The sequence below is a fragment of the Pogona vitticeps genome, chromosome 4 (genome assembly GCF_051106095.1).
Source record: "Pogona vitticeps strain Pit_001003342236 chromosome 4, PviZW2.1, whole genome shotgun sequence".
Lineage (NCBI taxonomy): Eukaryota > Metazoa > Chordata > Lepidosauria > Squamata > Agamidae > Pogona > Pogona vitticeps.
The window spans coordinates 42,298,196-42,316,828 of record NC_135786.1 but is presented as its reverse complement, the minus strand read 5'-3'; positions in this window follow the sequence as shown (position 1 = coordinate 42,316,828).

Here is an 18,633-nt window from a genome sequence, read left to right as displayed (position 1 = left end):
CTGATGTTCAGCATTGAAGATGATGAATGATTCTCTTCATTACAATGATTACAGATTCATTGCCATCATTTTTTTTAAAGATTTAGGCTACTATCCAATAACCACAAGCCTAGGAGTAAGCCCCATTGAAATACATGAAAAACACTACTGAACAGAATTGTTTGTACTGTTAGGCTATAGTGAAAACACACATAATAGGATAGGGAGTAAGCCACACCAAAAATAAGGGGACCTTTTTTCAAGGAAACATGCAATATTGTGCTGTAAAAGTGAAAGTGAAAGAATAGCCAGCCTTTATTCTCAACAGCTATACTGTTTTCCAAGTCCTGATCCAGGGTTCAAAGATTATTTTCCCATGTAAATTCTCCTCACTGAAATGGGAAAAAAGCAAACAAACTGGTACATTCTTTGTGATTATGGAGCATAAGTGTAGAGGCCAGTCAAAAGGAAGATGCAAAATTCCAAAAATAGGAAACATATATTTCTTACAGTTTTACATCTTACATCATCTTCTAATAACTCTAACAATCACCACCACCACCACCATGGTGCCGTCAAGTCAATTATGACTTATGGTGACCCTTTCCAGGGTTTCTAAGTAGAGCATACTCAGAAGCATCTCCTTCCGGAGGTGCCTTGGGACTCTGCAGCTTGCCAAAAGCCACATAGGCTGGCTCTACTTGAAGGAATTACAGTGAGGAATTGAACTCCCAGCCTCTGGTTCCACACTCAGATACCTAAAGCACTGAACTATTCAGCCAGTGAACTGTACCAATTGGGAAGTATTTTAATTACTTCAGTTACAGTTGCATATGGTGGCCAGCCCAACAGCTATTAGTTAACTATCTTTCTTTTGGGGTCAAAACAGATGAGATTGGGAAGCTTTGTAATTAAAAGTAGAATTGATTTAAGCAGGAACAGACATGTGATTACCTTCTAACATCTTTCAAGATGAAGCTTAGCCTGCTTTTGTTTAATGATTGGTCATGAGCTGTCTTTGCATGTCAGTTTTGTGAATAGCAGCTTTGAATATATATCTGTGGATGGTACATTATTGCCTCTTAATTGTGATAGTTGATAGAGTGTCAAAGTAGGACTCAGTAGACCTGGGTTAAATCCCTGCTTGGTCATGGAAAATCACTTGGGGGTATAATGCTGGTAAAACCATCCCTTAAGTATTTTACTAGGCAACTCTACTAGGAGCATTACAAATCAGACTCCATAAGTTGGAATTGACCTGACAGCATATCACACTCAGTTGTGAAGTTGTCAGTCTTGTCTGTTTTGGCCCTTAGTTTGCACCTGTGGCTCTTGAGCTAACTACAAATTGTCACTGGCTCTTGAAATTCTTACAGGAAATTATGCCCTATGCCTTATTTCCTGGGAATGTGGACCATGACATTTTCAGCTAGAGGGGAGAATACGAGTAGTAGGGAGGTAAGCAGGCAAGCTGGAGTGGACTGGCTGGCAGTAGCTCAGGGTGGGACATTTTCCCCCTTTACCCTAATGGAGTACTGTATGCTAGGTGAATAGAGGAGCTGTTGAAAGCAGCAGGGAAAGTTAGTAATAAGTTAAGTCCCACAATTGCAGCGGAAATTAAATTCAACTCATTTAGCTTGGGAACAACCAAATTACAGAGATAAAATTGAAGACATATTTTTCAGATCCAAACTATAGACTTAAATTAGTGCATATTGATGCCCTGAAAATTTGTATCACGTGTTTCAACAAAATTCTTCCTTGGCTTATAGCTAATCCATAACGGATTTCTTGTGATATAGGAAACTCATCATCGGCACTTAGCTTAAGTTAACAATTTCTTTCTCATAAACCAGTTCAGATATTTTCGTAGAAATTGTGTGTATATGTTTTAGAAACAATGCAGGAAAACAATCAACACTCCTCTTTCACATGGCTACATTGTAACCCCTCTCTTAAAATAGGTGTAAAATGTGACTGGAGTCTTTTGATGTATGTATTTTTAACTCAAGCACTTTCAAGGACATGATTTTTTCCCTTCCATGTTAACTACTGAGGGATACAGAAGATGAGTGGTTTGGACTTGCAAGAAAAGGAAGTATTAAGTGAATGATTCTTTAGTTCACACACACCACTTGGTGCTCTCCTGATGTTGAATCAGATCTTCCATCACCTTGCCATCATGGGCATCATGGCTAGGGGATCATGGGATCTGTAGTGCTGGCACATCTGGGGTGATGGATTGGGTATAGATTACTGCATTTTTTGAGGATTGAAAAAACAACTGTGAAGCAGGAGTTAAATCCTAATGCTTCTGGATGGCATTAAGCTGGAGAAAGCTGAATTGAGAACTGCCTGCAGCTACATATGATCAAACAGGTGAACAAACTTCTAACAGTTTCAAACAAACAAACAAACAAATGTGACTTGTCAAGGTTATGGCCTGGTCAGAGAGGCCCACACTAACCATTCAGCCACACTGCCCAAAAGTTCCTGGTGTGGGTAGATTTCAAGACAGCTAAATGTAATACAGGTAATGGCTGGGAAAAATGGCTGCCCAGTTCCCTTCCCAACACTTTGAGTCACTTTGACTGATCAGTGCTTTGGGGAGTTACCAAAAATCCATGAGGTTAAGTGTTTAAACCTTCACACCAACTCTGCCAGGTAGGAATATCAAAACACCCACAAAATATAAGGAATCCAGTAAATAGCTGAGGTAAGAGGATTCTTTAGTATAGGACAGCCCTCTTTTCACAAAATGACCAAACTCTTGTAAGATTTTATTATATTATTGAAGGTGTTGCAAAAAGAAGTAAAAAAGAATCATGATCCAAACAGCTCCAAAAATTGTTTCAAAGTCCAAAAGCAATCAAAAAGGTGTGGAGCAAGTGAGCAGTCCAAAAACATTGAGGCAAGTTCAAAACAATCCCCACAGAAAATGAGAAAGCTAACTATCCTAAGCTAAAACAATAAGGCAGAATTTCAGCATGGTTCCAAAATATGTGCAGAATACAAATCAGGTTACAAAGTAGCAAGTGAGCATAGCATTCTCCTAAGAGACTAGGCTAAACTAAGAAAAAAATTTCCATTTTTATAGCCATCATTCCACTTTCAAGGGAATTCACCAATCAGGCCTCAAGTCACCCCGAACCTTCTCAAAGAAAGTAACTTCTTCAAAGTAACTTCATTCTCTTCCCCTTCCTTCTCTTCAGCTAAAACTAGTTCTGCTAATTAGCTCTTACCAGGTCTAAGTTTGTAGCCTTGAAAATTTCATCCCACACTGCTAAGAACACAAATGGCAGAATCTTACAATTTATAGGCAGTTGCTCTCCCACTCCTTTGGCCAGCTCATCCCAATACATACTAAAACAGATATGTACTTCAAAGGGCAACTTAAACCATCACTCCCCATTTCCCAGTCTCCTGACATGATTTGATTGGCTTGACAGACCTGTGGTTTATTTTTGGATTCCCCTTGACAACTGCATCAGGGGGACTTACCCCCAATTCTGGTGGAAAGATGCCACTCTGCCCCATTCAAAAGCTGCTCTTGCACTGTTAGGCACATGCCTCCCTATGACTAATTGCACACACTTTCATGCATTCAATATGTGACAAAAGAACTAAGACCTAAAGTGAATGAATAGAAACTGAAGCTTCTAGCCAGCACAGTCATTTCCTAAATTTTTGTTGTTGTAGGTTTTTCAGGCTGTTTGGCCGTGTTCTGGAAGGTTCCCTCCCCCCCCCCCCAGTATACTCCTGCAGTGGTGAGGGGGTCCCTTTTATCCTTTGCTGACAATAACATTTGTTGTATTTTTGTGGTGGGCCTGAATAACTTTCCCATGTTTCCCCATGCAGTCCGTGACCCCAGATACCTTGCAGTTGTGGCCAGGGGGACCACAAAATGCAGCATCCACACCAGAATCAAAGAACATGAAAGACACTGCAGACTAAAACAGCTGGAAAAATCAGCAGTAGCTGAACATGCCCTGAAACAAGCTGGACATGAAATCCTATTTCAAATCAGAAGTACTGGACAACCCCAGCACTCATTATGTTAGACTACACAAGAAAGCCACTGAAATCCACAAACATCAGCAAAACTTCAACAAAAAAGAAGAAAGCCTAAAACTCAACAAAGCCTGGCTCCCAGCACTGAAAAATACAGCCTGCAAAAAGGTCAACAAACTCTAGCCAGACACAAGGACTACACACAAAAAACTAGCTAATGAAACCCATCAATCACAGTGACAGATCATCTCCCCCCTTTTCACAATTACAGCCATAATTAAAAAAAAAACAACCCACCCTGATCACCATAATCACCCAATCTCCCAAAAAGGACAAAAAAACCTGACCCCCACAGCTACAAATAACTATCCCACACACTGCATCTGAACACAGACAGAGTTCTAACTCCTGTCCTCTGAAGATGCCAGCCACAGAGACTGGTGAAACATTAGGAAGAAAAACCTCCAGAACAGGGCCAAACAGCCCTAAAAACCTACAACAACCATCAGATCCCAGCCATGAAATTCTTCAAGAATACATTCCTAAGCTTTGTTTGAAGACATATGAAAACAAAAAGAAATTCACAATAATTGCGAATAATTATTGTCTGTTGAAACAGGGCTTCAGCAGGCAATCTCAAAACAAGGTCTGTTTTCAGCTTACTTTGTGCCTGACTACACAGGCATTTGTTTCACTGTTTGGTCTACTCTGGGGACAAGCCAATTCACTTCTTTTGCCAGCGACCGCACAATGTAAGTGTCAGCACTAACCAACCTGGCCTCGGAGCATTCCTACTTGCACCTTTTTGGCTTCCTGTCAGGGGCTACTGTTTTTTAAATGTGGGTAGAATCCCTCTGTTTTGTTTCCGTTCCAATGTGTGTGATTGCTGGGACAGAACCAAAGCAGCTATCTGGCTGTCTATTTGAAAAGCCTCTTAATGATCTTGAGAAACTGAAAACTTCCATTAATCATTAAAAAGGAACGCAAAACTTCCTCTTTGCTGCCCTCCAAAGGAGAACCAGGTAGAAGTTTTCCATTTCTCAAGGTCATTAAGAGGCAAGATCATTAGAATTCTCTGAAGTGATAGCCAACCAGGCCCTTAAAAATCTTGAGAAGTCTTTCCCTTTAAAAAACAGAGTGTTTCGATTGTGCTGAACAGAGTTGCTTAAGGTATGGTGTGGTTTCCTGACCCAGACCCACCTGATATTTGCCTGTGGATGCAATGATTACACCAAACACCTCTATACAACCTTAGGCAATCCTATTTAGCCAGCAAAAGCCCACTTGGATATGGCTGTCTAGCCAAGTCTCATCTTTGCCCCACTTCCCATCAGCCCCACCCATAAAACTGGAAAAAAGAGGTCTTCCTCGCAGTTGTCTTGGTATAGAACACCTTTTACACAACAGTTATGCATTATGGACCATCAGTTTAACTATGGTAATTCTAGTAGGGCTTCCAATGTATATGGGATGTCTAAGGAGAAGTTTTATCAGTGTCCTCCTGTACAATCAATTTCCATGGCCAAGTGGAAATTTGAATCCAGGTCTCCTGACTCCTAGTTAGACACTCTATCTACCACACTAGACTGGCTCTCCAGTGTACCATAGCAACTGCAACAGCAGTAGTATTATTTGAAATGTGTGTGTAAGTGTTTGATACTAGTTTTCCAGATAGTAAATACAACAGTTGTAGAATTGAGAAATCATACTTGTCTTGTAGAACTAGAAAACTGATGTTTAGTGCATCAGACCTGGAAATAAGTTTGTAGCACCAGTGTGTGTACACACAATTATGTAAAAAGATCTTGGCTTTGAGCTAACAATTGCTATCTTCACCCCAAGCCTTTGGAAACAAGTAGTCAATTTATGTGTGATCAAGGTGCATTTGTATCCTTCTGCACAGTAAGGGATGTTCACTCAGCCCTCCACTGCTTCCCTTTCCAAGTAAACATGCTTGCAAAGAGTCTTTTAATACCTGGCAGTCTATAAACAGAATTTAGCCTGGGAGGACAGGAAGTCAAAAGGTTACCCACACACACCAGGGACTAATTTATGGTATAATCTTTTCATGAACCACAGCTTACCTCATTGGATTCTTGAAGCTGCTTGAGATAGGAGTGAATGCTTCAGGAACAGGAAGCTGTTGTGGCACCTGTTGCTGTTTCTCTCCCTCTCTTTCCCTTCCTCCTCTGTTCTCTGCCCACTCCCCACCCCCACCCTCGCTGACTGAACACAATTTCATGTTTTGTTTTATTTTTAACCATAGGCATCTTTCTCTAAGATATTTCTAGCAGTGGGGCCAAGCCCCCTAGCAGTTGGGAGCTTCTCCTCATGCTGTTCCACTAAAAATGTTTTGGCAATCACACACCTTAGGCCTGTGTGAATCTCTGGGTTTCCATGACAACGCTGAGTACTGCAGATATGACTGCTACATTACTTTGAAGGTGTGATTTGTAGTGAGGTGCCGATTTCCTTGCAATTTAATTAGCCTTGTGGTGCAGTGGTTAAACTGCAGTACTGCAGCCAAAACTACTCATGACCCGGGTTCAATACCAGATAGCCAGCTTGCCATCCTTCCAAGGTTGGTGAATTGAGTACCCAGCTTGCTGGGGGGTAGGCAATGTGTAGCCTGTTTAATTGAATTATAAACTGTCAGAGAATGCTTTAAGTGCAATGGGGCGGTATATAAGCAGCATGCTTCCCCCCCCCCTTTGCTTTTACTTTGTATGAGAGAGTACAGATTCTAGATGAAAAATACTGGTGGCTGCTCCAGACACGTGGTTCAGTGAAAACCTGACCTCAGCATTTGGCTGAAAACATTAAATAAGTCTTAATAATTACATGTCATCAAATCAATTCTGACTTATGGCAACTCTTTCCAGAGTTTTCTAGATACAGAGTACTCAGAAGTGGTTTACTGGTCCCTTCTTCTGGGAATTATCTCTTAGTCTGTAACTTGCCCAAGGGTACATAGGCTAATTCCCAGTAGGCACAGTGGGGAATCAAACTCTAAACCTCTGGTTCTTGACTCACTGAGACATTTAGCCAGCTAACACATTTCAGATGTGTTATCCGGCTGTAATACTGGAAAAAAAAAACAACAACGGGGGAGCGATTTCCAGTACTTCGTTCAACGTTTGTGTGTGTGTAACTCCCAATTGCAGAGGGGATTGCAGTACTACAATCAGATCTGTGGGCATGCATTACTTTCACCTTGTCCAATTGCTGCATCATCTCCCACAGTTGGACCCCCACGTGCATAAATCCTGAACAGCAGACTGGGTTGTAAATCTTACTGCAGATTGTTTTTCAAGTATTAGCATCCCAGCACTACAGAGAGGAGACTGGGAGATAGTTCCTGTCTAAAATGAGCTGCTGCTGCTGCTATTTACATCAGTGTAAAACAAAATAAAAGGAACCGGTACATCCACGGAAGTCCAGATTATAAATGAGAGACAAAGTCTCAGGAGGTATAAATGCATGCATTTATAATGAGCACATGAGGCGTACAGTAATAAAATATATTGAGCAGAATATCAAACACATACCGAGCTTCTTTATACTCTCTGCACCTTTCTTTGGTCTATACCAGCTTACGTCAGTGCCCATACTTTCTCTCAAGGACCTCCGAGATACCAGATATTGTTTGCTGATCATCACAGCCAACCTCTGATGTTGGTTTGGCTGAGAAGTACCAACAGCCTCAAAATCACACACTCCACAGTGGAATGGAGACCTGAACAAGAATCTCCACTGTTCTAGTTGAACACTTGGACCACATCGTAGTGGCTAAAAGCGGAGGGAAAGGTTGGACCTAGGACTTTATGATTCATAAATAAGTCTCTCAGCTTCTCCTGTTCTATCCTGCTTCTTATGGCTAGAGGCACCCTTTCCTCTTGTTGTACTTATTATTCTTGAGGATGGTAGAATGAGGACAGTTATTCCAAGTGTTTACAGTTGTTTTAGTGCCAAGTAGTTAGGTCTCTGGCTGCAGAGCCAGAGGTTGGGAGTTCAGCTCCCCACTGTGCCACCCAGGAGAAGAGCCAGCCTGGGTGGCCTTGGGAAAGCTGCACCGTCCCAGGGCACCCTCCAGAAGAAGGGAACTGTAAACTACTTCTGAGTACTCACTGCCTAGAAAATCCTGGAAAGAGTCAACATGAGTCAGAACTGACTTTACAGCACACAATTGTTGTTTTAAAAAGATGGTATGAGTTACTATCAAGAAGTCTTTGAATTTAGGAAGGAATGACAAGCGAGAAAAGTGGTACAGTAGGAATGATGGATTCTTAGACCTGATGCTGTTTGGAGAAAACTGACAGCACTTTCTTTGTAGAGTTAGCTTTTAAAAAGCGAAATCTGTAACTATCAGTTGAATTCCTTTAAAAGACCTTAGTTTCATACTGAACTTGATCTATATGTTATTGTTTTTCCACCAGTCCTGTTCCTTTGAATCCTTAATAATAATAATGATGTCCTGTCAGGTTGTTTCTGACTTATGGTGACCTTCTCAGCTTTTTCCAGGTATAAACTACCCAGAAGTAATCTGGTGCTCCGAGGCAGGGAAGCTTGCCCAAGGCTACACAGGTGCTATGGTTCAGAGCCCCCTCCAGGTGATGTTGGCTGTCCCTTATCTTGGAAGACACCGTGAGGATTCAGACTCCCAGGTTTTGGCTCAGCAGGCAGATGCTCTGATCCTTAACAGACTCAAAATACTGTCTGTCCTGTTTTATCACTATGCATGCAATTAAGTTGACTGCAGTGTCTGTTTAAATGTGCCTACTGTTGTTAACCTCATTCTGCCACTGCTCAGATGGCATAATCAGAAAGTTTATTAATACAGCAAGTGTTCAGAACTTTACCTCCAGTCTTGCTGGATGCTACCATCTAGTGGCCAGAAGTTGGAATGTAACTGTTTTCTGTAACACCTAGGCCTCTGCCATGTATTGCACATTGTCTTATAGGTGCTGCTGCGTGTGGCTATTAATGGTATCTTACACAGTGGATTCCCAGAGTGGTGACAGACTAGGACTCTGGAGAACAGGGTTCAAATCTCTACTCAACCATGGAAACTCCCTGGGGGAGTGGAACCGCTAAAACCACTCCTTAAATATCTTGCTTATCTTGAAATCTCTATTAGGGCTGCTATAAATCGGTTCCAACTTGACAGCACATAATACACACAGAGAGTGAGTCTAGAAAATGTAAGCTTTAATTGGCTTCATAATTGGCTTCATCAGTCTGGTGAATAAACCAAATTATAAACACAAACTTGTGCTAGATGCTGCTATTTGCAGGCAGTGTAGTTTTGTGGGAGGGGCACTCACAGAGTAATTAGCAAACTTTTTGATCTTAAGAGTAGGGTGTAAAATTCCAGCTGTGCTGCAAGAGAGAGGGCTTGAGACTGCACCCCCTCATGACCTCTACAGCCTGAGTCTGAAATCACCTCTCCAAGTGGACTTGAGACAGGCATATTCTATATTTTTTTGGACTATTACCTACATTTTTTTCTGCACTGTCCATGAAGTGGTGGCATTTAGCCTGATGAAATGGAATCTTCTCCATGAAAGCTTGCAATTTGTTTGATTTTGTTGTTGTTCTGTGCTGTCAAGTCAGAATTGACTTACAGTGACTCTAATGGGGCTTTCAAAGTAAGTGGGATATTTAAGGAGTGTTTTTGCCAGTTCTACTCTTCCAATTAGTTTCCATGGTTGAACAGGGATTGGAACCCTGTTCACCAGGGTCCTGACTCCTGATCCATTGCTCTATCCACAACACCACACTGGATATTGATTTTTAGTGATCCAGGAAAAGTAATCACCTTAATTTGTGTACACATTCGTGTACTCTTAAGGACCACACAGCCTTTTTCTTATTCTTTCTAGAAGAAGCCAAACTTTCTCCTGCCATTTCTCTTAAAGGCACAGGAGCTATTCTAGGAAAAGTGGCTGCTAATCCTGTCACTAGCAGCTTGCTTTCATGAGTTTCTCAGGTGGTCGCTTAACCAAAAATTAAAAAAAATAAAATAAAAAAGAAAGAAATCCCTGAAAAACAAAAGGAACAACAAAAACAGTTACAGATTTGTATATTTACGCTTGTGAATTTGAAGCTATGGATACAAATGGAAAAGTAATTACCATGAATGTAATAAAAATACAAGGTAGCCCACCCTAATAAAGAAGAGTGTGACCCAGTGAGCTGTGCACTTGCTTAAGAGGCTGCTTATGTGCTAATTGCTGGTGAGGAACTCCAAGGTACCTGTTTTCCCTGTTTATACTTGGCCCTTGTCTTTAAACAAGAGGTTTGCTAGATAGCCCTCCAGTTAGAGCAGTGGTCCCCAACCTTGGGCCTCCAGATGTTCTTGGACTTCAACTCCCAGAAATCCTGGCCAGCAGAGGTGGTGCTGAAGGCTTCTGGGAGCTGTAGTCCAAAAACATCTGGAGGCATAAGGTTGGGGAACACTGAGTTAGAGGACATCTTAAAACAGAGAACTGTTCCTTTTAAAGTAGGACAAATCCCCCCATTATTATGTTTGTAATTTAGAACTAATTCATATGGCTTTTTGCAGAGAGCAAAAAAATACTTAATTCTCTTATGGGGTGAAATCCAGCATTAAGTGGCATCTAGAGTGGACTCATTGAATCAGTGAGGATATGGTGAGTCAGCTACTCTGTAAGGATACATTGATTCAATTGACCTACTCTAGTTGTAACATTTACTGCTAGATTTCTACTGTTCATTATTATTTTTATTCTTTTTTTTAATATTGTCTCAAGCTATTTAGTTGTATTTTGTGACACAGACCAATAGCAATCCCAGGGTTCCCTCTACTTATTCCTGCCTTTTTACTGTTAAATGTCACTCTCGAATTGGCCTCCTCAGCCACACTAGACACTGCACCAAGTCCCCCATACAGAGCACGTTACCATAGTCTTTCAAGACTGAAGGATGCCTAACTAACTAACTAACTAACTAACTAACTGTTAAATGAATGAAGCATGCATAAAGATACCTTTTTACTTGGCCAGGGAGTCCTGGTTCCAGGTGAAAAAGGGTACAGATGGGTAGCCAGGCTTTATAACTACCTCATACAAACAAACAAACAAACAAACAAACAAATAAAAATCCAAGAATGCATTTTTATAGTAAATTTTGAGAAAGAATTTAATGAAGATATAATGATAACTGGGTCAAGGAGGCTAATTTAACCTTTTTTAAAAATTGATTTCCGAGCACTGGATGGAGAAAATAGGTGTTTCTTAAACCAAGGGGGAACAAACAAAAGCCTCAGTTATTGATTAATTTTATTAAATATTTGTAAACCATCATTAAAGAGATACCAGAGCTGTATAAAAACAGTCCAAAGTTATCTTATTTTCCAACCATATTCATAAAGCTATTTTTAAAAGGCAGCAATAATATTTTGCATTTCCCATACATCTGTGTTTTCCTTTCTCAAACTGTGGCTTTGACTTTTGTACTGAGAGATTAAGCTGCTGGTGGTTTTATTACTGTAAGGGGAAGAATTTCTGTACATTTGCTAATAGTTCCTTCCGAGTCCAGCAAAGATATGCATAGCTGGATGTTTATTGTCCTCATATTAAGAAAATAAAATATCTATAAAAAGGCTTTGTTGGAAATAAAACCAATTAGACACCACAAGAGATAACCCAGAAGTTTTCTAGAGGATTTTTAAAAAAAGTGTTTGGCGATGAACAGATCCATAAACTGATCTCATTCTTAAGGTGATTTGATATTCTATTTACTACTTTTCTATTGCAGAGTGCACACATCTGAGGGATGGTTCTTAAAGAGAACGGTTTGATTTTTCCATTAATTTGAGGGAAACTCAATGGATAATGAACAAGAACAAAAAAACAATGGAAAGACTTGAGAGTGCCAAAACTTTTAATTTAATTTTGAATCCAGAAGTGTATTTTCCCTGTTATGCTGTTTTGGGTCTTCAAGACCAAGAATGGAGAGATGATGCATAGTTAAACAATTTGGATTGGTGACTCCCACCCCCTCTTCAGGTGGTTGGTTCTTGCTTGGAACAAATGTGTCTCTGCCCCCCCCCTCCACTTGGCAAAAGTAAAGAGTATGGTTTTTGCTCTGCTCCATCAACTGAGAAGTGCAATTCTGCATGGAGCAAACTTCACATGACAGTGAAGAAGCATCATTGTGCTATTAGTAGATGATGATATGTGCAGTCCCTGCAGCTGCTAATTATTTTCTCTCTATTCCAAACCTCCCCATTCAAGGTATTTCAGGAGCTCAAGCTCTCAGGAGGAGATGAAAGAAGCTAAAGGATTAACTTTTCCTCTTTTATGTTTTCTTTCAGCTGACAGGTCTCCATTTCCTTTCCTTCTTCTGTATTTAATGGCTGTTTCAGCAACTCTCTTATCACCAGCTGTAAGTGGCTTGGGAAGAAGAGTTATTCCCAGCAACTTAAATGATTTATCGTCCATTAAGGTAATATGGAAGAGGGGAAAGGAAAGGACCTCCATCATTAGGTATCCTTCAGTCTCAAGAGAGGATGTTAACGTGTTCTGAATAGAGGACTTGGAACAGCATCTAGTGTGGCTGAGAAGGCCAATTTGAGAGTGACAATCCCTTCCACAGGCAAATACAATCTGTCCCCTGTCCACCTCCCTGGTTTTGCTGCTTTTGGGACTGACTCTTTGCCTTGCCTGCTAGACAAGGGTCTCTTCAAATTGGGAGAGACCATGATGCACCGCCTGCCTCCAGGCTGAATGCTCAGATGTCAAGGTTTCCCATCTGTTGAGGTCCATTCTTAAGGCCTTCAGATCCCACTTGCAGATGTCCTTGTATCGCAGCTGTGGTCTCCCTCTGGGGCGATTTTCCTGCACTAATTCTCCATACAGGAAATCTTTTGGAATCCGACCATCAGCCATTCTCACAACATGCCAAAGCCAACGTAGATGTCACTGTTTCAGTAATGTACACATGCTAAAACTTCCAGCTCATTCTAGGACTACTCTATTTGGAACTTTGTCCTGCCAGGTGATACCAAAAATGCGTCGGAGACAACACATATGGAACATGTTAAGCTTCTTTTCCTGCTGTGCACAAAGGGTTCAGGACTCATTGTAGTACAGGAGTGTGCTCAGGACACAGGCTCTATAGACCTGGATCTTGGTATATGCTGTCAGCTTGTTATTGAGTGTTTATCCAGCTCAACATCTAGGGAGAGAGTGTCAGAGATCATTGAGCCAAGGTACACAAAGTCATGAACAACCTCCAATTCTTGCGTGGAGATGGTAATAGAGGGAGGTGAGTCCATGCCCTAGCCCATGATTTGTGTTTTCTTCAGGCTGATTGTTAGTCCAAAGTCATGGAAGGCTTTACTAAAATGGTTCATGAGTTGTTGGAAGTCTTCAGCAGAGTGGGCAACAATGGCTGCATCATCGGCAAAAAGGGATTCCCACATGCATTTCATTGGACTTTGGCCTTCGCTCTCAATCTAGAGAGATTAAAGAGCTTTCTATCTGATCTAGTCCAGAGATAGACACCTTCAGTTGCATTTCCAAAAGCATGCTTCAGCATGACAGCAAAATAGATCCCAAACAGAGTCGGTACGAGGACACAGCCCTGTTTCACTCCACTTCAAATGTCAAAGGGATCTGATGTTGAGCCATTAAAAACTACAGTGCCCTTCATTTCCTCATGAAAGGACCTGGTGATGTTAAGGAGTTGAGGTGGACATCCAATCCATTAATGTCCAGGTCCCAGAGCAGTGGATGAAATTTCAGAGACTGGGACCTCCATGTAGCAATAATAATAATAATAATAATAATAATAATAATAATAATAATAATAATAATAATAATAATAATAATAATAATAATAATAATAATAATAATAATAATAATAATAATAATAATAATAGTACTGTTAAAGGAGGATAAGACCCTTCTAATCCTCCTTGCCAATTTCAGTATGAATTGAAAAGGCAGAATATTCTCTTCATGGGAAACATAAAGAGGAGACCTTGTGTTCTCCCATCATAACTCTTAGTTTAATTCTTGTTCCATTATGCAGTACTGTCCTGTCTCAGTTGATGAGGCAGTGCTGAGTAACAGAGGGCAAGATCAGATCATGACAAAAGGGTTGTGTGCCAAAAGCAATGAGCAACACTGCTGTCAAGTCAGCAGCACCCAGCCTCTGAGATTTCAGTGCCAAAAACATGAGACTGCAGGCAGTACAAGGATGTGTGCTGGGCAAGGAAGACGTGGAAGAGGGGCGGAAGTCCTTCCATGCCAGTTGATTATGAAAAGGACCACAAGAGTAGTTTGAGTAACTAGGCTAAGAATCTGGGTAAAACCTGCCTAATCAGGTGCTGGGTGGGTGAGTGGGAGGAATTTTGTTTTTCAGCTGAGAAGGCAGCAGATCTGTCCAGCACCTGTGGCGATTGCCACTTGCCCTGTAAGGGCTTGAATACCATATGGCCTCATCTACAGCAGACATGATACATGTTTTGTTTTTGTCCTGGTCTACACTGCTGTTGGGGCTTGTAGTAGATTCAGTATAAACCCACAGGGTCCTTTTTTAGGGTATGAGTCACTGCTGACAGGATTTGTGCAATCAGAAGCCATATGAGTCATGGTGATGATCCTCTGCTCCTTTCACAACTCAAAATGGCTCAGTAGGCCCAAATGCAAGCATTTACTGGGTCTATCTCCAGTTCCTTCCACTTGTGTTTCTTTTTTAGGTTCTTGCGTGAGTGTAACATGTAGGCAGCTACCTTCTTACTGGGCCAATGGAGCCCTCGTGCCAGCTGGAAAAGGTTAGAGATGCCCTGTCAAGTTTTAGAACTATACCACATATGAAAATCCAGCTTTCTTCTTGTTCTGCATTACTTGCATGAGATTTATCTTTTGAATAGTGACCTGGAAAGACATAGCAGTTTCTGAGATTTCATCCACTGCTCTGGGACCTGGACGCTAACAGACAGATTGTGACTGAAGTAAAAGGAAAGAGTATAAGTGATAGGAAGGCAGCATGTTGCCTGGGGATTATATGTGAACCCCAAATGTGGCTTCTCAGCAAGCCTGAGGCACACTAGGAGCCCTGTACTTTTGAGTGGGGAAATTGCTATAGAAAGCCTTTTATGGGGGTGTGGGGGCAATTCCTCTTAGGTTCCCTCCATACCACCACAGTATAAGTAGAAGCACAACCCCCAGGCCATGAGTACGGCTCTCTTGGCACTTTTTCAGGGAGGGCAGAAAAAAATAACAGAAATATGGCTGAGGTCTTTGCAACAAGGCATTAGGGACAGGATAGCAGCGGAAGGCCTCTGTGTCACAAAGACACAATTGGCCTTGAAAGTCAATCCATCCACCATGGCTCACTTGGGGAAGGGTCTCCTCAAAGAAAAGCATTTGAGGGCCAAGCCATTAAGGAGGAGTGGCTGAGGAATGTAGCACTGGCGGAGAGAGTGGGAGCTGTGTCTAGATTCTGTTTTGTATCTAGATTTCTTTAGTAATCTTCTAAGATGTGTGGTAATTACTATCATACTGTGAACTCTAACTGTTCCATTAAAGAGTGATTTCATTCCATCCCTCATGCAGAACTGGCCTTCAGAGACATGTTAACTAGTACAAAGAGGAAGCCAGCTTCGTAGGCACAATGTCTGTTGCAAATTCTAATTTTCTGACTTCAGAATGATATTCCTGGTCATGATGAGGGAAAGCACATGCTGGAAATCTCCCACCCCCTCTTTTTCCCCTTTTCCTTCTACACATATTTACATTTTCAATGGGATTTATTCTTGGACAAGTGAATATACAATTTTATTTATCTATAAATATTTTATAAGCAAAAACAGTCCAGGTCCAGGCAAGAGATATCTATGGAAAAAAATAGGAGGTGGGGAGAGATTCTTCCTTGCTCACATCCATGAACTAGCTGTCCTGATTTTAAGATGGGGTGGGTGAAGTATAGCCCTGGGGGCACATGTAACCTCAAGGTGGTTTTTGTGTCTCCCTTCCTTGGATTCCATTTTGCCCAGCGAAGCCTGCAGAAGTGGCAATATGTCTTTTAAACAGATCATACAGCTCACCAGCACTGTTTATCACCACAAAATACCCATTTTTCAAAGCTGAACGTAGACTCCTAGCCACTTCCAGATTCATTTTTTCATTTTCATTTTCAGTGATATGTACATATAGCCCATGGAAAGTGCTGGTAGCAGATAATTACTCCTGGACCCATCAAAACCACCACTCCTGTCTTAAACAACCTTTCCACCTTAGCATAGATGCCCAAAGGTCATTTAGAAACTGAAATCTGAAAGCACTTTTTTAAAAAAAATCCATAGAATTAAATCCCAGTCTGCAGTAAAAAAGCAAAGTAATAGCATGAATATATATAAATTCTGTAACTGAACATCTCAGAATTCATCTTATTCCTGCCATATTGACTGATATTTGCAGGTTTGTTTAAATAAACAAACCCCAGAACAGCTAAATGTACCCATCCTTTCCCTCAATAAATCTAATAATCTCAGGTGCTCATGACAGCTGGTCAGGAGGCTGCTGTGCTGTGAGGGAAAGTGAATTGGTTCCTCAGGCAGCAGAATTTGATTGTATTTAAAGACAGAACAATTGTTATGGTCCACTATGAAGTATCCCTGTGGAAGTCCCTTTGAAAATGAATGGAACCAAACTCATTCACCAGGAGTGGGTGCCATTTGGATCTTCCAGCTGAGCACCAAAATGTATTGACTCTACACTGATCTCACAAGAGACACCAAATCAGCATAGTAGCTTGGTCTCTGCTACTATGTACTGAAGTAGGAGAGTGAGTTCCCCACCTTCCAGGGCCTGTGAACCTCTGACCTTTCAGGCAGTTTGGGCCTACAGTGTCCATTATCTCCTACCATTAGCCATTCTGGCTAGAGGTTGTAGAAGTCCAAAACATCTGGAAGGCCAACAGTTGTGAAATCAAATATTGACAGTTGCTACATCCACCTTTTGCACCCCTACCTTGAAAGGAAGTCCTTGACAATGTTGGTGCATGCACTGGCAGTCTCAAAAGATTTATTCTTTCATGGGGCTATCCTTGAAGCTGATATGGAAACTCCAAGAGGCACAGAATGCAGCAGTCAGGTTGATTTCTGGAGTGAAGACATTTGATTATGTTTCTCTAGTCCTGGTTCACATGCATTGGTTACCTGTTCTTTTTTGTGGCAAGTTTAAAGTTTTGGTTTTAATATACAGTGTAAAGTCCTTTATGGTTGGTTATCTCAATACTTGTCAGAGCATATCTTCCAAAGATCAAGTGCTCATTCCACCCAGGGCTCCCAGGTCTTGTTATGGGTGGCCACAATGAAAGAGGCAAGGAAGGCTTTGACTAGGAATGGAGTCTTCTCGGTGGTGACTCCCTCACTTTGGAATGGCTTCCCATTGGAGATATATCAGGACCACTCTCTCCAGACCTCCTAGAAATTATTAAGAACAGCTTTGTTTGAAGAGGCCTTCAGGGACATTCTCCCCCTCAGATGGCAGCCTGACCCCTGGTTTTAGTTCTGTTACAGAGGAGTGCTGCCACTACTTATGATTTATTTAATTCTTAGTTATCTAGGTTGTTGTTTGAGTTTGTTCTAAGTTTATGTCTTTTTATTTTTGTGAAGGGTTTGCTTTTTGGCTGTTGATTGTTATGCTTTTGGTATATAACCACCTAGATTAGTGGGCTGTCACTAAGTGTGGTGGTATAAAAATATAGCAAATAAATAAATGAATGAATATAACTGTGATGTTTACCACGTAACCCCTGCTTTTTTTCCTCAAACAAAGGGCTCCCGTTATGTCTTCCCACCAGCAGATAACAATTGAGACTTTCCCCCTTTTTCTCACTGCCACCAGTGGCTTTCCTTAATCCACAATATATAAAGAACTTTAGTCAGAGAACCTGGGGTTTCTTATCTCACTAATGGAATCAGCCTTCTCACTTGCTTCCAATATATTTTTAGGATTTTTGTCTCTTACTAAATAGCATAGCTCCCCAAGTAAAATAGAATAAAATTGCTTCAATCCAATCACACTTTTCATTTGTTCTAAAGAAGTGACATTCTCACGCTCCATCCACTTCTCCAAACATTGGACTAATTTAGCCCCCAATTGGGAATAAGTTTCATCAGGCTTTTTTGTCAGGGCACAAAATTTTCACCTTAGGTGTTCTGCATTGATACCATATCTTGAAGAAATCAAGATTTCTATAAGCCTCAAAGTCTCTGGCCTGCTCTAGAGGCATCTGTGAATACAATTTTGCTAAATCTCCACTTATTTGAGATCTCAGCAATATCATTCTTTCTTCCTCTTTCACATTAAAATCCCAGCACACACATTCGAAAGAAATAAGGAAGGACTCAGGGCAGTCACCTTTTCTATATTGGGGAAATTTCTTTAAATCTACTTTGGAGAGATTTCCCTCATTATTGCTGTTGTTATTGTTATTGTTATTTAGAGAAGTTAATTCTAACTGTTTCATCTGTAATTGAAACTCCATATCTTTTTGTCTTAATTCCATTTGTCTGATTTCAGCTCTCTTTTTCTCTAATTTCTAATTCCTTGCATTGTAGTTCCTGAGCTTTTTCCTCAGCTCTGAACTGTAATTCTTGAGTTT